This window comes from Aotus nancymaae, unplaced genomic scaffold (genome assembly GCF_030222135.1).
Source record: "Aotus nancymaae isolate 86718 unplaced genomic scaffold, 86718_ANA_hifiasm-v0.15.2.pri h1tg000033l, whole genome shotgun sequence".
Taxonomy (NCBI): Eukaryota; Metazoa; Chordata; class Mammalia; order Primates; family Aotidae; genus Aotus; species Aotus nancymaae.
Genome location: NW_026988447.1, coordinates 37,692,428 through 37,712,090, shown reverse-complemented (window position 1 = coordinate 37,712,090; position 19,663 = coordinate 37,692,428). Strand labels below are relative to the sequence as shown.

General features: G+C 34.7%; 1 protein-coding gene across 8 annotated transcripts in view; it reads right to left on the bottom strand.

The window, feature by feature from the left end:
* The window catches only part of SCLT1 (sodium channel and clathrin linker 1), a 223,477-nt gene that overhangs the window by 112,572 nt on the left and 91,242 nt on the right, over positions 1 to 19,663 (bottom strand). The window lies entirely within an intron of this gene.

The following is a 19,663-nucleotide window of genomic DNA, read 5'->3' as shown; positions in this document are numbered from 1 at the left end:
TAACATAAAACATTTGTCCCACCATAATACAATGCTTATTTTCTTCAGAGACTAGTGGCAAGAATGAAAAAGACAAGTTGTTTTGAACATTCTAACAGAATCAAATAAGTTTCAATATCTGCTTGACTCCACATGGAAACGATTTTAGAACAATAATATAAGACTTTCTTAAACAGAAAAAACGATTTTTAATATTGTAATTAAGCATTCAGTGTGAGTATAAAATACTTTGATTATCTAAAGAACATACGTTTTTAAGAAGAAAGATACTTTAGTGTAGGAACTGTTCCCTATTTATTTCTTAATTGTATTTTTGTATGTATCTAAATGTAAATCATATTTGTGCTATAAAACTTACAGAAATTATTTGATGCAAAATTCACAAGTAAATGTTAATTCATTTGCTTTTGACTCTTTGTCTTTACAACTACATAACTTATATAGTTATAAATTCCCTACAACAGAAAATACAAATCTAATAATAGCTGATAATATCTCTGGTAGTTATTAGTGCCAGGGACTGTTTTAAATGCTTTGCAGTCATCTCACGTAACACTCACAGTAACTGTGAATTAAGACTACTATTAAACTGAGGTAGAGGAGAGCAAGGTTGATATAGGTTTACCAATATGCCCTAGGATTCACAATAAGTAATGAAACTAGTATTTAAAGAGTCCCCTATGATATACTGCCTACCCCTAAATAGTCCTAATAATATTTTATATTATGAGGTATTTAAGAAAATGTTTTACTTTAAATTAACCAAGATTATAAAAAAAATCAAACGGGCCAGGCACAGCAGCTCATGGCTGTAATCCCAGTACTTTGGGAGGCTGGGAAGGGTGGATCATAAGGTCAAGAGATCAAGACCATCTTGGCCAACATGGTGAAACCCCATCTCTATTAAAAATACAAAAATTAGCTGGGTGTGGTGGCACGCACCTGTACTCCTAGCTACTCAGGAGGCTGAGGCAAAAGAATCACTCAAACCCGGGAGGCAGAGGTTGCAGTAGGCAGAGATTGCACCACTGCACTCCAGCTTGGCAACAGAACAAGATTCCATCTCAAAAAATAAAAAATAAAAATAAAAATAAAAATAAAATAAAACAAAACAAAAATAGTTTTTTTTTGTTCATTTGCAAAATGATTCACCAAAGGACAAAACAAACAAAATGTAAAATCTACTTCAGGCTTAGAGATAATTTCAGGAGTATATCTATAATCTAAATCAACAAATGATTCACCAGTTATAAAATCCTATATATTTTTAAGGGAAAAACTTAAGGAATAAGTATTTAAGTAGTAAGGATAAAACTGAGAAAACTCTGAATAAGCATAGCAATCATACTGATTTGGTTTTCTTACCTGTAGAAAGGTAAAAAAATATTGCTTGTTCTACTTGTTTCATGGGATTGCTGAACAAGTAAAAATAGATAATGTATATTAGAGTGTGTCCTATAAACTGTAAGCAAGGTAAGGTCACAGCACGATCAAGAAAATAAAATAAAAAAAAACTATTGGAGACACAGGTACAATATGGAGAACACTAGAGGCAGGGACCCAATTCTGTCACCAACTAGTAATATGGCTTAATGCAATTCATTTGACCATGCTGGGTGTCTCGAAGACCTCATGTCCAACAGAGGTGGATTAGGCAATTTGCTAAGACCAAACTTCCATAATTAGATTATTTCCTCATTTTAATTTAATTTGCCTGAGTCTATTTCTAAATTGTCTTTCAATTGTGTATTCCTTTTGCATTCTATGGCCCAACCTTTAGCTCCATTATCATTCATAAGACTATTCCAACAGATTCCAAACTCATCTCTTCACTGATGGTCACCTCTTTCATTCATTCTTTATATTGTATGTTATCTGTTAAAAAAATTCATCTAGTAATAAAAATTCCTATTTAACAATGACTCCTGGATTCCATACTCTTTTGGCATGAAGTCTATACGCCTCTACATGGCGTATAAGGCCAGTCAACATCTAGCCTCAAAGAGTCTCATCTCTTGCCAATTATCCCCATGTAATTTATGTTCCAGGCATATCAGAATACTCACTCACTGTTTCCTAAACACATCCTTGTTGCTTTTTTTACATGTATGGTTAGACTAGTCTTCTCTTTCTTTTTCTAACAAATTCCTTGATTTTGACCTAGTTCAAAAGTCTTTCATCTTCAAGTCTTCACCAACTTCTTGGCAAAAACCCTATATCTCAATACTTAGAATACATAATACTTTATACATTATTAATTGACTACATTGTATTGTAATCAATATTACAGAGATTCTTCTGTGTGGAACTGTGAGTTCATAAAAAATATAGAATATAAGATAATTAAAAGCAAGAATCTCATCTTATTAATTTTTAAACCCTCAGGAGATAGCACAGTACCTGGGGCATAGGAGACAAGTAAATAGATCATAAATGAATGAGAGGGCAAAAGGAAAGGTGGGGTGTGGGGGGAGGAATAGTGGGAGGGAGAAGGAGAGGGAGATGGAGGGAGGGAGAGAGAGACAGAGGGAGTAGAGAGAAAGAAAGAGAGAGAGAGAGAGAATGTTACAAGTACAACTATATCTTGATATTTTACCTAGATCTTGCACACCCAGTTAGATATTCATGTGTGAAAAATCCTAGAAAAATAATTTTGTGAACAATTCTCCCAAATATATATTATCTCATATTCCTTTGAAACAAAGTCTCCTGCTACATAACTAAAAAGACAAAAAACAGGCACTCGATTTAGACTTAATTTGGAAGCCATTATAAAAAAAATTCTGAAAACATTTATATTATATTATATTCACTAAAACACAAATACTATTTTTTTGTGTGGGGAAATAAGTAGTAGTTTTAAATATATTGTTCATTTCCACACTGTTCCATAGAACAGTTAGAAAATAAGTAAATAGTTCTTTATATCTACTTTTGGCATGAAGTGTTGAAAAAAATTCTAAAATAAAAGGCAGAAGGCCTGTCTTCTAGAACTGACTCTACTGACACAAAAGGTATGGGAACTGGGCCAATCACTTAACCTCTCTGAGTCTTAGTATCTATAAAATGGAGATAAAAACAATTTTCCCACATAGCTCATAGAATTATAAAGTTCAAATAAGTTAAGGCATATTAAAGCATTTTATAAATTTTACTGTAGTTTATACAATGCAACTATCATCATCATTTCGCCTTTTATTAGATTAAATTGTCAGGGACTGTGTAGGAAAGTATTAATTTACAGCTGGACTGGGAAAGCTCTGGGGATGCCTGAATGTCTAGCCTTGACTCTTAGCCAGTATATGAACAGTGGGATTTATGATGTGCTGTTAAAGTCTGAATCTCTCCTGGCAGCCTGCAAGTTGATTTGTTTACTGATGATTTTCACCAGGCATAACTAGATAGCCAGGCTAGGCTACGTGATCAGAGTGGCAAAAAAAAAAAAAAAAAAAAAAATGACCCTGATAGGAATTCCTGCCTGGGGCTCTCCTAAAGCCACGATTCATTGCACAGATCTTGGTGGCTCAATCTGGAGCCAAAGTATGTCTGTGTATAAATAAAGACCCTGGGGTGCCTATGCCCGAATGTGTTTTGGACACTATATGCTTGCCTATGTCCTTTTTCTGGCTGCACAATATCCTTTGGACTTTAAATAAAAGCCTTCTGTAAGTATGCTCTATGCTGCAGTCTTGTGAGTTCTTTTAAATGTCAAACTTCTAACATTTTTGAAGGAACTAACAAAAATAATTCTAATATTATTTTATGAAAACTCAATAATTATGTTTATACTAATTACAGGCAAATGTTTTAGATATATGTCTGCCTGTGTATATAATTTTATAAAAGTAAAAAACAGTTTAACAAAAAATTTTGATTTTCAAAAACACAACTAGTTAACTATTAACAATCTTGATGTCATAACTACCCAAGGATTTTATTTTTGCTTCAAATAAATATTCTAAAAAGCATATTACTTTATTTTCAGGTATGCTTGTTAATCTACTTTATATTCCTTGGATTTTTCATTAATGTATTTTTTGATTGTTTATGATATTAAATAGATCTGAATGAATCCTTTAAAAAATAAAACTTTGTTAAGCAAAATTTAATCAAGTATAACATGAAGGATAGGATATAATACTAGATTTAAATTATACCATCTACTTAGACAGCAATTTAAATGCTTTAGTTATCAATACAGTTTTTTGAGACTTAACATCAAGCACAATGAGTCTATTTTAAGACAAATTTTTATCTATTTCTTCCTGCACTCTCAAAGGGAATCCTAAAAATGTTTATAATACTTTTTTGCACACAATGAAAAATAGTAAGATTCGGAGAGATATAAAAGCTAGTTTTTACTGATTTGATAGATATTCTTAATCTTTTCCTTCTTTAAAATAAAAAAAAATGCATGCATTAGGTACTGTAATGACTTCTATAATTACCCAGTATAATAAAGCCAATCATTTATACTTAGAAACTTTAGAAAATCCTCAAACATAATTTTAGACAAAGTTCTAAACTTTTAAAGTCACTACTGCTTTTAGGAAATTGAGCAAGTAGCAAAAGTGGATAAAGTTTTATTTCCATTTTTTTCTCTTCCCAATCTTTAGTGGCAGTCTAATAATGAAACCCATTCAAATACAGAAGGCTTCTGAAGAAATTCTAAAAGCAGTGGATATTACAATCCATACAATGAGCTATCAAAACTTTCTAAAGTAGTGGCTCTTCAGTCTTTAAATACTTCATTTGTGTATTATTTACAAGACACTTGATGTTAATTCAAAATTATATATAGTTTTAGGTAATTCAAAATTCTAATTTCTATGTTAGATATAATTTTCTATGATACTAGCAGTAGTGTCCATACTTTATGTATATGAAAGTAAGCTTTTTGCAACTAATATGCATAGGCTTTTTCACATCATATATGGATAGGCTCAATCTGAGACTTATTCATTCAGAATGTCTGCAGGCAGTACTTGGTCATCTTTGTTTTTCAGAATCTCTACAAGGGATTCTGATGTATATTCACTGTCTTAGATTTTACAAAATTACTACACAATTGACAATTTACTCTTTTATAAACAATGATTACAAGTATAGTCTGAGAGTCATGCAACTTTGGGTAACACTGACAAAGTGTAGAAAATATTAATTCATACTCCATTATTAATCTGACTATCCAAATCTCTTATGCAACAGACACTGCTGGCATTTAATTCATGCCTGCAATGTCTGAGATGCTACAATAATGTGGTACAAAACACACAAAGATAGGCATGCCATAGTAATCTTGAGGAGGGCCACAAAGCAAGCATATGTTAAACAACACAAAAGATTAAAATAAAGCATTATGATTCAGAGTATGTAGCACATTTACATTTAGCTAGGAGAATACTGAAGTGGGAGGTATTTAAAACAAGAATTGGCAGAGGAATTATATATCTCACAAGAGGAGACAGAGAAAGTTTCAGGAAGAAACAAGGTAAGCACAAGCATAAAGGTAGGTAACTGTAGGGCTTATTTAGGGAAGATGAGAAATAAGACTGTAAGGTCATGGGGACTACAATGCCAGTGACCTTAATTGACAGTAAGTAATCTATATCAATTTTAAGGCAAATGGGGAACTGTACCAATAATAGTATCAGAGCTACACTTTAGAAATTTAAAGCTGACATTTGTGAAAAAGAATAGACTAGAATGATAGTTCTGTCTCCGTAACCAATCTGATATGATCTCTATTTTATTTTTTTATTATTATTATTTTTTTAAATTGTATTTTAGGTTTTGGGGTCATCAGCACTGGTGATGCAGTGGTAAACAAGGAAGATAAAGCCCCTGTCTCATAAAGTTTATGGCGTAATGGAGGGAGACAGACAACAAGTATTTCAGTGAATCGGGTAATTAAAGAAAGTAACAATGTTGGGCTGGACGCAGTGGCTCACGCCTGTAATCCCAGCACTTTGGGAGGCCGAGGTGGGTGGATCACGAGGTCAAGAGATCGAGACCATCCTGGCCAACATGGTGAAACCCCGTCTCTACTAAAAATACAAAAAATTAGCTGGGCATGGTGGCGCGTGCCTGTAATCCCAGCTACTCAGGAGGCTGAGGCAGGAGAATTGCCTGAATCCAGGAGGCGGAGGTTGCGGTGAGCTGAGTTCGCGCCATTGCACTCCAGCCTGGGTAACAAGAACGAAACTCCGTCTCAAAAAAAAAAGAAAGTAACAATGTTAAAAGAAGATGATACAAGGGAACAGGAAAGACATGGGACATTTATGGTAGAAATATCTGAGCTATGACCTAAAGGATGATGATGTAAACTGAAGAAAATTTGGGGTAGGAGAATTACAGGCAAAGATTATTAAGAATAAATGAACGAAGATGAGAAAAAGAAATGACAATTAAGCCAGATCTATCACAGAGAAAAAAGTGTTAAGATAAAGTCAGAGAGGAAGGTAGAGGTCAGATCACATAAGGGCCTTCTGGATATAGTAGGAATTTTGGAATGTGTTTCAATTGCAATGCAAATTCACTGGAGGGTCCGAAGCAGGTAAATGATGTGATATATTGTATGGAGAATGAATTGCAGTGGAATAAGAGTGAAAGCAGGTAGACCAGAGACAAGACTACTGCAAATAAGAGATGGTGGAGTGGAGGTGATTAACGATGACTGTACATAGAGCCAATATGACCAGAAGTAGAAGTGAAGCAAAAGAAAGCAATCAAGCAAAATTCTGAGGTTTGATGATGGCATTAGCTAGTAAGATGGGGAGGCCCTCTACTCCTTCAATTATAGCCATTCAACTCCTATACACTTAAATTCTGAGGTTCCATGTATAAGATTTCTTTTTTTAAAAGGAGTTTACTGTTAAAAAATAAAAAGTTTGAAAAGCACTGACCTAGTAATTCAATTAGGGAACTCAACAAAGTGATCAAGGTCAGAGGTGTGTACTTAGAAAACAATTTAAACTAAAAGTTTAAATTGGGTAGGAGAGATATGATCATCTATGAAAGAGGAAAATTGAGTCACATGGTTAGAAATTTAAGAAATATATACTTTTTGTAGGTAGAATAAGGAAAGGGGGAAAGCAAAATAAGCAAAAAAAAAAAAAAAAGGATGAACCTGGAAACCATCATTCTCAGCAAACTGACACAAGAACAGAAAATCAAACACTGCATGTTCTCACTCATAGGTGGGTGTTGAACAATGAGAACACATGGACACAGGGAGGGGAGCATCACACACTGGGGTCTGTTGGGGGGAACTAGGGGAGGGACAGCAGGAGATGGGGGAGTTGGAGAGAGAAAACATGGGGAGAAATGTCAGATATAGGTGATGGTGAGGAAGGCTGCAAACCACATTGCCATGTATGTACCTATGCAACAATCTTGCATGTTCTTCACATGTACCCCAAAACCTAAAACGCAATTAAAAAAAAAAGGCAACAAAAGTCAGAGAGGAAATCATGGCACAAACACAAAAGTCCTGGTAGAGAAATGTTCAAGAAAGGAAGAAAGAATAATCAATCAAGGAAAATCAACAACCAAGGAGAAAGAGGGAGGCATTTTTTAAGGCAAAAAGGGTACCAGTAATTCTTGAGAAGAATAGATAGGTGGAGCTGAATCCAAACTGAAGAAAATTCCGAAGAGTGACTATAACAAATACAGATTCTTCCAAGCAACATCAAAGAATGGGAAGAAGAAAATATCTGAAGAGTCATCAGGGAAGTCTAATGTATCTGAGGTCTTAAAAGAACCCTGCAAAAGAGAAACTAAGATTTCAAAAGAAAAAGAATAGAACTGAAACAACCTATAAGAGAGAAGAGAAAGAATTTGGGATTGTATAGTTGGCAAGAAATGGGGGTACAACATAATAGAAAGAGGGAGAAAGAAAGAAATGCTTCCTGTGGTCCTAGAAATTACAGCAGCAACAAAAAAAGGCTGATTTCCCAGGTCTCTGGAGGTTAATAATCCACTACTTATTACAATGTTAATACCAACTCCTAAATCTACTAGCAGATAATTTGTAAATATTGTAATATCCTACCTACATAGGTTGGATACTAAAGTAGAAGGGAGGTGGGCAAAGACAGTAAGTTACATTACATTGCAACACTGCAAGGAAGGTCATTTCATTTTCATTATAGCAATGAGGAAACTGAAGTTCATGCAGTTAAACAACCTACCCAAGTAAATTGCCAGTAAAAGGCTGCTTTGGTTTGAATATCTCTGTACCTGCAAAATTCATAGTTGAAATCTCATATAAATACAACTTTCATATAACTCTCAATGTAACGACATTAGGAGGAAGGGCCTTTTGGGAGATGATTAGGTCATGATAGCAGTGTCCTGAAACATAGGATTAGTGCCCTCATAAGAGAGGCCCAAGGGAGCCTTATTTGCCTCTTTTACTGTGTGAAGACAAAGAGAGAGGGTGTCATGTATAATCAGGAAACAGTCCTTCACCAGACACTGAATCTGCCACTTTCTTAACTTTGAACTTCCCAGCTTCTAGACTGTAAGAAATACATTTCTGTTGTTTATGAGCTATTCAGTATGTGGCATTTTGTTATAGCAGCCCAACAAATTAAGACAATGGCAGAGCCAGAATAAAAAACTAGAGCTGACTTCAAAGCCTTTGCCTTTTAAATTTCACACCACATAGAACCACATTTTTAAGGACAGGTGTACAAATGTAGAGTATTTGCAAAACAAAGTTATAAACATCAATTAAAATATATTTTGACAGAAAAAGGTAATCTACTTTTAGAGGCAAAAGTTTTGAACAATGATGTTATGGATTGTTTTATTCTTGCCAGATCCCCCAAACAAGAAATGTTAATATTAATTAACACTCTTGACCAGTGTATTCTAGAAGTCTAATAATCTTCTTTCTGTCTCTTAAAAGATTGAGAGGAAAAAATACAAACATTATTGAATAAAGGTGACAGTAATCCCCGTAAATAACATTAAAGTAAAACAGTGTGAAGAAATAGAAAACTGACAGCAAAGCCCTATTTCTTATCTTAAAACCTGTTTTCCATGCTCAGAAAACTAGCTGCCAACACATAAGGAACTGTCTGGCAATTCTATGACTAAGCACATCTGCTCAGGGCCATTTCTCACATGGGATTATTTCCAAGACACACTATGAATCAAAACTAGTGATCCATGAATTCCAGATTTCCATAGCATTTTTATAATAGAAGACATAATATTATTCAAATTGGAACATGAAACATCTGAGAAAAATCTGTTATCTCAGCTAAAATAAAACTATTACCTGGCAAAAGTATATGCCTTTTAAAAAATAAGACAGCATATGAAAATGATCAGCACATACATTTTTAAAGAAAAAGTATGCATTTGTAAAATAGATTAAAAATGAACACAATATACACAAACTGTGATTTATATAATTTGCTTTTTCAGATTTAATATGATAGAGCAATATTAAGAATTGCATTCCTATCACATCAGCTCTGATGTTCTTCAATAAAACCACTTATTTATAAGTAATTTTGCTATCACATTTTAAAGATGTCCTGGAATTTATTCCATATTTAAATACAGAGAGAGCACTAAACATAAAAAATACTTAAGCCTACAGGCACCCCCAGTCAAACTTTGAGATTATCTGTAATAAAAACAGATTTAAAAGTCAATATAGCTTAAAGGCTGAATCTGTAACGAGAAACACTAAAAATCTTTTTAATTCATTGTGTAAAACTTCTATTAATTATATTAAAATGATTTTTTCAGGTGTGTTGTTTTGGAATTCAAACTTCTAAGTGGTCACACATTTCTATATAGCTGAAGGAGATAAAATATAATTTTTAAAAATAATGACAGTTCAAGAAAACAATTGTGCCCCGAGAGGTCAAAGAGCAAAGGACACAAACAGAAAATCCACGTGAATAAATTAGCCTTGTCTCTCCAATAAAGTGCAATTTAATTATTTAATTAACTGACTAAATCACTCAAAAAACCGTTTTTTTGAGCACCTGCCATATGTCTAGCACTGTGCTAGATGATGGCAAGATAAAAAAAATCACCAAATCATAATCCATACCTTCCAGAAGCTTAAAAACTAGTGTAGAGAGATGGATTTGTAAACATTTAATAACGTGTTGAAAATGCTGGGACAGCAAAAGATATCAGACCTAACCAACTGCCTGTTGCTTTTAACCTCCAAACTCTCCTTGTCCATTCCTGGGCATAGGCCTAACTAGCCTTGGGAAGAAATTTAGTTTATAGTTTAAATAATAGCCATTCCCAAAAGTTAGACTGTTCTTGTCAAATGAATAAATGGTCACCAGCCACCAAGTTAGGATGAGAGGGACTGGGATTCTAAATATTACCAGCCATTATTCTGGAGGTCCTAAGATTTGCAACTTCCCCAACTACTCTTAAAGTTAACATCACTATTGTGAACCTAAGATCTGCCTTTTGAGATGTCTTTTCAGGTTTCTGCATTTCTGACAACTGGATGGCCCTACCTGGACCTCCCCACCAGGTCTGTGGCCCCCACCTACGAACTGACTCAGCATAAGAGGGCAGCTTCGAGTCCCTATGATTTCATCCTCGAGCCAACCAATCAGCACTCCTGACTCACTGGCTGCCTACCTGCCAAATTATCCTTAAAAACTCTGGTCCCTGAGTTTTCGGGGAGGCTGATTTGAGTAATAATAAAATTCTGGTCTCCTGCAAAAAAAAAAGAAAGAAAAAAATGCTGTGACAAATGTATGTGCAGTCTACAGTTGAGGCACAAAGGAAGGAAGCATGTTTGGTACTACAGAAGACTTTATGTTAAGCTGAAAAATTTGGATTATATCCTATAGGTTTTTAGTAGCCACTGAAGGGAAGTGACATGATTAGATATATTTTAGAAAGATCACTTTGATAACAATATGAACAAGGAAGATGGGGGCAATAAGCTAATTTGGAGGTTACTTCTATAGCTTAGATGAGAAAGTGATGAAGAAGTGAAAGATCAGAGAGACATTAAAAGCCAACTTAGAACTCACATCTTATAATTGCTAATCTAGTGAGCTTCTAAGCCAGGCTCTCAGACAGTATTCACAGCAGCAGGGAAGTCAAGTAGGAGAGCTGATTGGATAAAAAAAAAAAATATGATGAGTAGATACTTTGATTTTTGACATCTGCCTGGAAGATTCATTTGGTGTGAACATTAGGGCCTAAAGATTATAAATTGAGGTTAGAGATTGATAAAACTAGTTGCAGTTTTCCAAAGCCTAAAACATCTTAAGTGTTTAATTGTCCATGAGCAACTTTGCCATAATATTTACTGACAGTATTCCATAGCTTAACATTAAGCAGTTCAGAGCTGTATACATAAAACTATACTTGCTTTTCCTGCCACAGATTTGAAGGAACATAAGGATAAACAGATGCTTCTTTTAGGGAAGACGGTGTTGCTTTCAAGTATGACAGATTCTGAATGATGGGCATATTGACATTACCAGAATTTAGGTTTTGAGATGCTCTATATAACCATGCCAAGAATAACTAAATTAGAAACTCCTTAAGCACTAGAGTTGTTTAACTTTGTACTTATACTGAAACATATTAGTTTCACTTGTTGTCTGATAGTGTGGTCCAAAAAAGTTAAAATCATGTGAATTTATAATTAAAGCTTTAATCATATTTTATTTTGAGAGTTTTAGTTTTTTTCTTTTTTGTTTTTTGAGATGGAGTCTCACTCTGTCACCAGGAGAGTGGTGACAATCTTGGCTCACTGCCACCTCTGCCTCCAGTTGAAATGATTCTTCCGCCTCAGGCTCCTGAGTAGCTGAGACTACAAGCACACACCACCACGCCCAACTAAGTTTTGTATTTTTACTAGAGATGGGGTTTCACCATGTTGGCCAAGATGGTCTCTATATCTTGACCATGTGTTCGGCCCACCTAGGCCTCCCAAAGTCCTGGGATTACAGGCGTGAGCCACTGCACCCGGCCTATTTTGAGAGTTTTTAGTGATACCTTTCCATAGCAGATAAAACTCCTCAGCCTATTTTCTTAAGAATCTTTATTTACCAGATCCCCCTCACCCCTCCAGTTATGTATAAAAGTAGTCATATTGCTGTTTCTCACAAAACTTTTGTTACTTCCTTTTTGCCTTAGATTATGATTCTCATGAAATTTATAATTTTTTAAACCTAGCTAAAACTTGCCTTCTCTGGGAAGACTTCTCTCATTCATTCTACCACATTTTTACTCTTGTGAACCTATTCAGTATTTATTCATTTAAACCAAGATTTATATTGTTGTTCCAGAGGTGCATTTTTGTCCTATATATTTATTTATAATATATATCCAACTGAGTTATGATGATAATTATTTTCCAACTCTCATGTGCTCAGATTTTATGCCCGCCTTGTAAAGTCTTCAAAGGGAAAGACTGTCATTTATTTTATCTTTTTGGGAATAACCAATGTCATCTTTGTAAAAGGATATGCTAAAAGACTGAAGCTTTTGCTAAAACTAAAATAAAGCATTTGCACAGGGGTCCTTATTAACTTTTCATCAGAGTGGCATCATCAGAATATTTGTTAAAAGTAATGTTAGCCAGCTGGCCACGGCAGCTCAGGCCTGTAATCCCAGCACTTTGGGAGGCTAAGGTGGGTGGATCACCTGAGGTCAGGAGTTTAAGACCAGGCTGGCCAATATGGTGAAACCCCATTTCTAATAAAAATACAAAAACTAGTCGGGCATGGTGGTGGGCGCCTGTAATTCCAGCTACTCAGGAGACTGAGACAGGAAAATTGCTTGAAACCAGGAGGCAGAGGTTGCAGTGAGCCAAGATTGTGCCATCGTACTCCAGCATGGGCAACAGAACAAGACTCTATCTCAAATAATAATTATAATAATAACTTAGCCACTAAGGACTTGTCTCATTAACAGACATAGATACTATCTTCATATAAGGAGCTTGAAATTTGTCAAATCAATTTATTTTATATTCTTTGAGAACTTAAAAATGTACATCTGTGCTCTGAGGGTAGAAGCAGTCTTTATAATAAGTTTATGTATAATGCGATAGCCTCAAAGTTGTTTTGATTTGACCCATTTCATCTCATGCACACTTTTGTAGCTTCAACAGTTTCTATGAGAATGAGATCTCATTAAATTTTTCTAGCTCAGAGTTCTCCTGGTTATCTCTACCCACATGGCTCAGAGGTACCTGAAATGCAACAGGCTCCAAACTGAGCTTATCATTATCTCTCAAATCTTTTCTCCATATTTGTGAATTGTACCATCCAATTCTTGATTCAGAAAACTAGGAGACACCATAAAATCCCTTCCTTCCCAACTCTACTCATCATATTTTTTTTATCCAATCAACTCTCCTACTTGACTTCCCTACTGCTGTGAATACTGTCTGAGAGCCTGGCTTAGAAGCTCACTAGCAATTGTAAGCTGTGAGTTCCAATTTGGCTTTTCCATGAATTTGTTGTGCAACTCTGGACAAGACAAATAGTTCCTAAGGCTTTGGTTCACTTTGAGTTTTTCTATAAAATTAGAAAGTTAAACTAGATGAACATTAAGATACCCTCTAGCAATAAAATTTCATAATTCTTCCCCTGTCCTTTAGCCCAATATTACAAAGTTCTGACCATTTTTCCTATATAGATTTTTATATGCATTTTTATTCTCTATTTCCATTACTATAATATAATTGCAGGTCTTTATGAACCAATTTCCTTACTTTTCCTTCCAGGATCTCTACCTTTTAATTTATCCTAAATATGCCAAAATTTTATATTCTTTTTTCCTTCCACTCTTTTCTTAACTTTGAATGCAAACTTGCATTTTTGTCCTATTCATTCCATGACCTATTATCATTATTAGCTGTAAAAGATGTTCTCATTTGCTTATTTTTGTTTTCTTGCTCATTCCCAATCCCTTTATCATTCCCATCCATTTCATAAGTTCACATTAAAAGGTGATATATCCTCGGATATACACATTTACTGGTAAAACATATATTGTTATTACACCCATGTGTTTTATGCTATAGATCCATATAATTTACTTTTTAAATAGAAATATTGTTTCTAGCTCTACCCATGTTGCTGTAACTACATCAACTACATTTTTATCTGTAAATATGTGTTTCTAAATGATGCAAGTATTCCACAGGATGTAATTACCACATTTTACTGTTCATTACCCTTAGTGACAGATACCTAGGTTGCCTTCAATTCTCTACTTCCACAAATAGCCTCATTCCACAGAGCCAATCATTAACTTGAAGTAAGGGTATACCATTTCTGGGAATGATACTTTATTCTCTTATGATGCACACACACATACACTACATATATGTGTAATGTATATAAAATTTTTACTACATACTGATTATAAGTATATATATGGATATAGCCATATATATATATATATAGATGATCATCAATACACACTACTGTTGAAAATATTTAAACTGTATCAAACTGTAATGTTTTGGCCTTCTTATTATACTCTACATTTTTACATTGATTGCTGAGTATGAGGTAGTATCACATTGTTTTTACTTGCATTTTTCTGATTGCTGTAACTTCTGAAATACTTATTCCTATCCTTTGCCTAATTTTCTATGAGTTAATTATTTTTATTGATACTTAATCAGTTAATGTGTCCTCAACACTAATCTGTTGTCAGTTACAATATATGCATTGTAAATGTCTTCTCATAGAATATGAGTTGTCTTTTCATTTGACTTACATTGTTTTTGTAACAGAAACCTAACATTTTAACATATTCAAGTGAAGAAATCTTTTCTTTTTGGCTTGTATTTAAATCTTTTATATGCCTGGCTAGTTTCAATTTTTGTGGAGATGGGGTTTCTCCATGTTGGTCAGGGTGGCCTTGAACTCCTGACCTCAGGTGATCTGCCCGCCTCAGCTACCCAAAGTGCTGAGATTACAGGAATAAGCCACTGTGCCCAGCCTAAATCTTGATTAAGAAATATTTCCTACACTGATGAGTGTAGGAAAGACAGTTTTTCATTACCTATACAAACTGTCCCCAATCCCAGGCAGTGCAGATGGCAGAGAATTTGTGCACTAGGGGGAGGGAGAATGAAGTAAGTGCTGAAATTTGCATTAGAACTCAGTGCTGCCCCTCACAGTGGAACACAACATAGGCTAGAATTCCACCAGCACCCATGAAGGGAACATTTAGATGAGCCCTAAGCCAGAGGGAAATTCACTGTCCCAGTGTGTGAAAACCAAGTCTCTGCTGGCTTCACACCACTGACTAAAGTAGCATGGGCCTGGAATAAATTTGAGTGGCACTCAGGTCACAAGGACTGCAGTCTTAAGGCAAGCCCTGGTGCTGCACTGATCTCAGAGGCAGTGCACTTGGGGTATAATCCATTATGATCAGCAGTGGCAGCCAAGGGATTTCCTGTGTCACCACTTCCCAAATTCCAGGCAGTACTTCTCCAAGAGACTCACTCTGCTTGGGGAAAGGAGAAGAAAGAGTATAGAGGACTGTGTCTTGCAACTTGAGTACTAGCTCAGCCACAATAAAATAAAGTCCCAGATTCTAGATTTTTGCTCCTGGACTGGTTTCTAGACTCACCCTATGCCAGAAGAGAATCCACTCCTCTGATGGGATGGACCCCATCCTGGCAGAATTCACCCCCTGCTAACTGAAGTGGTCCTGGGCCTTGAATAAACATCAGGCAATAGTGGCTGCCAGCCTTGGGTTAGCCCCGGTACTGTAATGGTCTGCAAGGATTCAGGTGTAACTCTGTGGGGATAGTGCCAGCCGTGGTAGCCATGAGAGTGCCAGATCACCTCTCCCCAACTCCAGACAGCACAGTATACAGAGAGACTCCTTCTGATTGGGGAAGGAGAGTAAAAGACTTTTCCTGCTTACCCAGGGAATTATCTCTCATCTTACCCAAGTCTAGCAAGGTTGTATACGTAGGAGGCTGTAAGAGCTGCAGCATTCCTAGGCATAGGGCACCATCTAGTTCTGAAATGGCTGCAATAATTGCAAGCTTGGGTCACAACACTCCATCTCTTTTGGATTCATGGAAAACCCTCTCAAGAAGGAAGGAGACAAACAAGCCAAGACTGCAAAAATTGTAAAAAATACCTAATTCTTCATTGCTTAGATATCAGTGAACATCCACAAGCATGAATAACATCCAGAAAAACATGACCTTACCGGATGAACTACATAAGGCACCAGTGTAACCAATCCTGGTGTGAGACATATGTGATCTTTCACACAAGGAATTCAAAGTATTAATAGCTATTTTGGGGAAGCTCAACAAGCTTCAAGGTAACAGAAGGAATTCGGAATCTCATCAGAAATTTGACAAGAGATTGAAATAATTTTTTAAAAGTCATGTAGAAATTCTGGAGATGAAAAATTCAGTCGAAAAACTGACAAATGCATCAGTCTCTCAAAAGCAGAACTGATCAACCAGAAGAATCAATGAGATTGAAGACAGCCTATATGAAAATACACAGAGGAGAAAAAATAAAAAAGAATGAAACACCCCTACAAGATCTTTAAAACAGCCTTCAAGGGGCAAATCTGTTATTGGTCTTAAAGAGGATGTACTAAGAGAGATGGGGGTAGAAAGTTTATTCAAAGAAATAATAACAGAGAACTTTCCAAACCTACAGAAAGATATGAATATCCAGGTACAAGAAAGTCAAAGAACAGCAAGCAGATTCAAACCAAGTAAGACTACTTCAGTACATATAATAATCAAAATCTCAAAGGTCAAGGATAAAGGATCTTAAAAGCAGCAAGACAAGGGAAGCAAATAATATATAAAAGCAAAATTGTATTTCAAACATAAAGGAGAAATAAAAACTTTGACAGAAAAAAAAAAGCAAAGGAATTTTGTCAACCAGCCCTGTCTTACAAGAAATGCTAAAGGGAGTTCTTCAATCCAAAAGAAAAGGATGTTAATTAGCAGTAAGAAATCATCTGAATATATAAAACTCACTGGCAATAGTAATTACACAGACAATTACAGAATATTCTAACTCTAGTTAGACTCCTTTAATTGTAATTGTGGTTTATCAACCACTAATACCTTTAGTCAGAAGACTAGAAGACAGATCTACCAAAAATAATAAATACTACAACTTTTTAAGAGATAAACAACATAAAATATATGTAAACAGAGACAACAAGTCAAAAAGCAGGGGGGCGGATGAAGTTAAAGTGTAAAGTTTTAAATTCTCTCTTTGCTTATTTTTTTCTTTATAATCAGAGTTAAGTTGTCATCAGTTTAAAACAATTGGTTATAGTATTTGCAAGCCTCATGGTAACTATAAAACAAAAACCTGTAATAGATACAAAAAACCTGAAAAGCCAAGAAATTAAAATAAACCACAAGAGGAAATCACTTTTACACAAAGGAAGACAGAAAGGAAGGGAGGACTGACAATACAACCAGAAAAAAAGTAACAAAACATCAGCAGTGAGTACTTACCTATCAACAATAACATTAAATGTAAATGGACTAAATTCTCTAATTAAAAAAAGAGTAGCTGAATGGGTAAAAAATATGAACTAATCATATGCTGCTTACAAGAAACTCACTTCATCTATAAAGACACCCAAAGACTGGAAATATAGGAATGGAAAAAGACAGTCCATGCAAACAGAAGCCCCAAAAGAGCAAGAGTAGCTATGCTTATACCAGATAAAATAGATTTCAAGACAAAAATTGTAAAGAGAGTCAAAAAATATTATATAATAATAAAGGGGTCAATCCCACAAGAGGATATAAGAATTATAATTATATATGCACTCAATGCTGGAGCATCCAGATAGATAAAGCAAATATTAGCACTCAAGATAAAGTTAGACACCAATAAAATAATAGCTGGGAATTTCAACATCCATCTTTCAGAATTGGACAGATAATCTACATAGAATATCAACAAACATCAGATTTAATTTGCACTATAGACCACACTGACCTACTAAACATTTACAGAATATTTCATGCAACAGGTAAAGAATACATATTCTTTTCAATATATGCAACATTCTCAAGGACAGAACATATATTAGGCCATAAAACAAGTGCCCAAAATTCAAACAAACTGAAATCACATAGAGTATCTTTTCTGACTGCAAAGGAATAAAACTAAAATTAATTAACAAGAGGAATGTGAAAACCAAACAAACAAGAGGAAATTAAACAATGTGCTCCTGAATGACCACTGGGTCAATTAACCATAGAAGGAAATTAAAAAATTTGTTGAAACAAATTAAAATAGAAACACAATATATCACAACCTATAGATGCAGCAAAAGCAGTATTAAGAGTGAAGTTTATACAATAGGCACCTCCATCAAAAAGTAGAAAAAACTTCAAATAAACAACCTAAGGATATGTCGTAAAGAACTGGAAAAGCAAGACAAAACCAAACCCAAAATTAGTACAAGAAATAATAAAGAGCAGAGCAGAAATAATGCATGAACAAAGTGAGGCCACTATTTCTGATGAACACAGATGTGAAAATCCTTAACAAAATATTAGACACTGAATTCAGCAACACATTAAAGAGATCATTCTTCATGATCAAGTGGGGATGCATCCCAGGGATGCATGGATGGTTCAACATATTGAAAATCAGTAAATATGATATATCAACAGAACAAAAGACAAAAACCATATGATCATTTCACTTGATGCTGAAAAAGTATTTTATAAAATTCAACATCCTTTGTGATAAAAACTCTAAAGAAAACATGGTTATAGAAGAAACATATCTCAACACAGTAAAAGCCATATATGACAAACCCACAGCCAGTATCACACTGAATGGGGAAAACTGAAAGTCTTTCTGCTAAGATCTTGAGTAAGACAAGGATACTCAGTTTCACCACTATTATTCAACACAGTACGAGGAGTCCTAGCTAAAATAGTTAGACAAGACAAAGAAATAAAAGGCACCCAAATTGGAAAGTAAGAAGTCAAATTATCCTTGTTTGCAGATGACATGATCTTATATTTAGAAAAACCTAAAGATTTTACCAAAAAAACTCTTAGATTGGATAAATTCAGTAAAGTTGTCACAAGATTGACATACAAAAATAAGTATTATTTCTATATGCCAACTGAACAATCTGAAAAAAAAAACCAAGATAGTAAAAGAACTCTAAAACTATGAAACTTTGATGAAAGAAATTTTGAAGATGACAAAAAACAATGGAAAGATAGTCTATGCTCATGAATCAGAAGGATCAATATTGTTAAAATATCCATACTACCCAAAGCAATCTAATCTACAGATTAAATGCAATAAAAATACCAATGACATTCTTTATAGAAATTGAAAAAAATCCTAAAATTTAAAGGGAACCAAAAAATACACAGAATAGCCAAAATAATCCTGAACAAAAAGAATGAAGCTAGAGGCATCACATTAATTGACTTCAAATTATACTACAAACTTATAGTAACCAAAACAGAATGGTACTGGCATAAAAACAGACACATAGATGAATGGAACACAACAGAGAACCCAGAAATAAATTAATGCATTTATAGTCAACACATTTTCAACACCTATCTCTCACCATATACCAAAATCAAATCAAAATGTATCAAAGACTTAAATTTAAGACCTGAAATTATGAAACTACT